Source organism: Octodon degus, unplaced genomic scaffold, assembly GCF_000260255.1.
Source record: "Octodon degus isolate 3935 unplaced genomic scaffold, OctDeg1.0 scaffold00020, whole genome shotgun sequence".
NCBI classification, from domain to species: domain Eukaryota; kingdom Metazoa; phylum Chordata; class Mammalia; order Rodentia; family Octodontidae; genus Octodon; species Octodon degus.
In genome coordinates this window covers 22,583,773-22,586,492 of record NW_004524596.1, presented here as the reverse complement: position 1 = coordinate 22,586,492, position 2,720 = coordinate 22,583,773, and positions in this window count along the sequence as shown.

The following is a 2,720-nucleotide window of genomic DNA, read 5'->3' as shown; positions in this document are numbered from 1 at the left end:
AGCTCAGCCCACCAGGGGGCGGGGCTGGCTGGCATGTGGTGCTGGGGGATTGAACCGCGGTCCCTGTGCTTTGCTAAGCTTGTTGTAAGTAGGTGCTTTAGACCACTGAGCCATCTCACCAGCCTGAGCAAACATATTTTTAAATATATTTATAAAATACTAGAGAATAGAGGAGCCATTGAGGAACTCCTAGGATAAAATTGTAAACAAAGAAGAAATCCAGAGAAGTAAGCAGGCGCTAGGAACAGATCCACTTTTGCTACAAGAGCATTTGCCCAGTAAGCAGATTTGTGTTTTACATGTAATTTGCCCTTAGAAAAAGAGAGGGACAAAGTCAAGGTTTCAAGTCCACAGAGGTGAAAAATGTATTAAAGATCTCTCAACATTAAACTGGGTCACCAGAGTGTTACAGATTATTTTACTCTATTTTCTGGTATTATAGATTTTGAGACTCTATGACTCATAAAGAATAAGAATTAATTTTGGCTCAAACTTTGGAGTCTGGAAACTCCAAGAAAACAGTCCTGGTATCTGCTTGGTTTTTGGCTAGGTCTCTATACTCCTTTAAATCATGACAGGAAGCAGAAGGGTAGGCAAACACCTGTGGAGGGGGCATCAGAGGAGGGCTTGCCTTACCTACTCTTGTAGGCTACTAATCCAGGTCTGTTTACATCCCACAAGAGGCACTAATCTCATTAAAAGAGTGAACCCCTCATAGCTCACATCACACTTAAAGGTTCCATCGCAAACCATTTTCAAGCACAGCACACACATAGGAGACATACAAGTACATGAGACAGCACAAGGTAATAAACAGTCCCTGCAGATTTACATAACAGACTGGGATAAGTGTTGCTAATATCTTTGAGAGCTTGTTTGGAGGTCCTAGCAGGGGAGCCCAGCTACTCGTATACCCTTGACCTAGGAATGGTCCTCCTCTATCGGGGAAGGTCGTCCTCTTCGACTGAGCACACAGCTTCGGGAGGGATGCACATGGATCATTGAGGGAGGAAGGGGACACCCGCCTGGCCAGCCAGATCAGCGGAATCAACCCTGGCCATCAGTGGGGTGTCAGATATTGCAACTAGATCACCCTCACATCCAAATTTTATCTATCTATCTATCTATCTATCTATCTATCTATCTATCTATCTATCTATCTATCTATGTATTTTTAGGGAAGGGTCTACAGGGTGTTTAGGGTATCATTACTAGATCACACTTGTAGTGATCTGCCTGTTTACAGCCTCCCAAGAGCTGAGATTACAGGTGTGCCCCACCACACCCAGTCTCAATTGCAGTCTCAGCATTCTTTGGGGGCAGGGCCAACACGGCAGGCCCAGGGATCGAATCCCCGCCCCTGTGCCTGCTTACAGGCATTTCATCCCCTGAGCTATTTAGCCAACCCTAATATCTTTAAATTACTAATTTCAATAGAATTCTCAGATTGATAATGTTCCCTGATACAAAGCCAAGTACTTTTAAAGGCAACTTCACCCGATTCTAAGTTTCACCAATGTCCTGCTTTTATCCTTCTAAAATAACCAAATAACTTGTTTTGTCCTTCTAAAACAAGTCATCGTGAGTCTGAAAAGGAAACACAAAGACTTAGATTCACATAAGTTTCAACAATAGTTATTACAGATTTAAAAGGCAGCTGTTCTTACTCTCCTGAAGAAATAATCTTATCTTTAAAGTTTAAAAGTACAATATGCAACATAGAAGACAAAGAAAAAAATCTCAAATCAAATTTCTGAAATGAATAATCGAACAGCCAAACCTAAAATTTCATTTGTTGAATTGAACGTCAGTGTATTACATTTAAGGAGAAAACTTGAAATCTAATATTTAAGTCGGAAGAAATTGCCCTAAAATGGTATTTATACAGTCCAAATCTAAAAAATATGAATGACTCAGTTAATAGATAGGAAGGAAAAGAAAAATAAATTTCAGTGTGTGTTTAATTGGAGTATAAGGAGTTGAATGGGCTAGCAAGATAGCTTAGTGGACTGAGCTCCTGCTTAGGCAAGCCCAGGGACCAGGATTTGATCCCTGGTACTCTGTACTGCTCCAGCCCAATCCTAAAGAATGCTGAGCCAGCAACAGAATCCAGGCGTGGTGGTGTGCACCTATAATCCCAGTGCTGGGGAGGAGGAAAACGGAAGGACCCCTGTTAGTCCAACCTGCATAGTGAGACCCTGTACCAATTACATTAAAAATAATAATAATAATAAAAGAGTTGAGAGAGAGAGTGAGTGCTACAGGGAGAAAATTTGAAGACAATATAGTTAGGAAATTTCCAGAAATGATGAAATATACTGTTTCATATACTCAAAGTCTTGATGATCCCAAGTACAATAAACAATAAAAATATTCAACGTGAAATACAAGGAAATGCATAGCAGGACACTACATATGTGTGGGAAGACCGGGGGAAGAGCCAGAGATGAAAGGCAGCTTTCTTTCAAATGAGTCAACAGGATAGTACCAGCTTATGTGTTGGCAGTCATAGAGTAACCCCAAAAGAGCCTGTGCACTAAAAGTCACTACTTTCAAAATAGATGTCAAGAATAAGTACAAAATCAAAGTTAGTTTAGAGAAAAGAGAGGCAAGGGGAGGAAATCACTTGTTAAGGAGTGACCTGCATTGGGGCTGTGTAGGATAGGTGGTTCAAAAAGAAGGTAAGGGGGCTGGGCATGTAGCTCAGTGGTGTGTGCCCA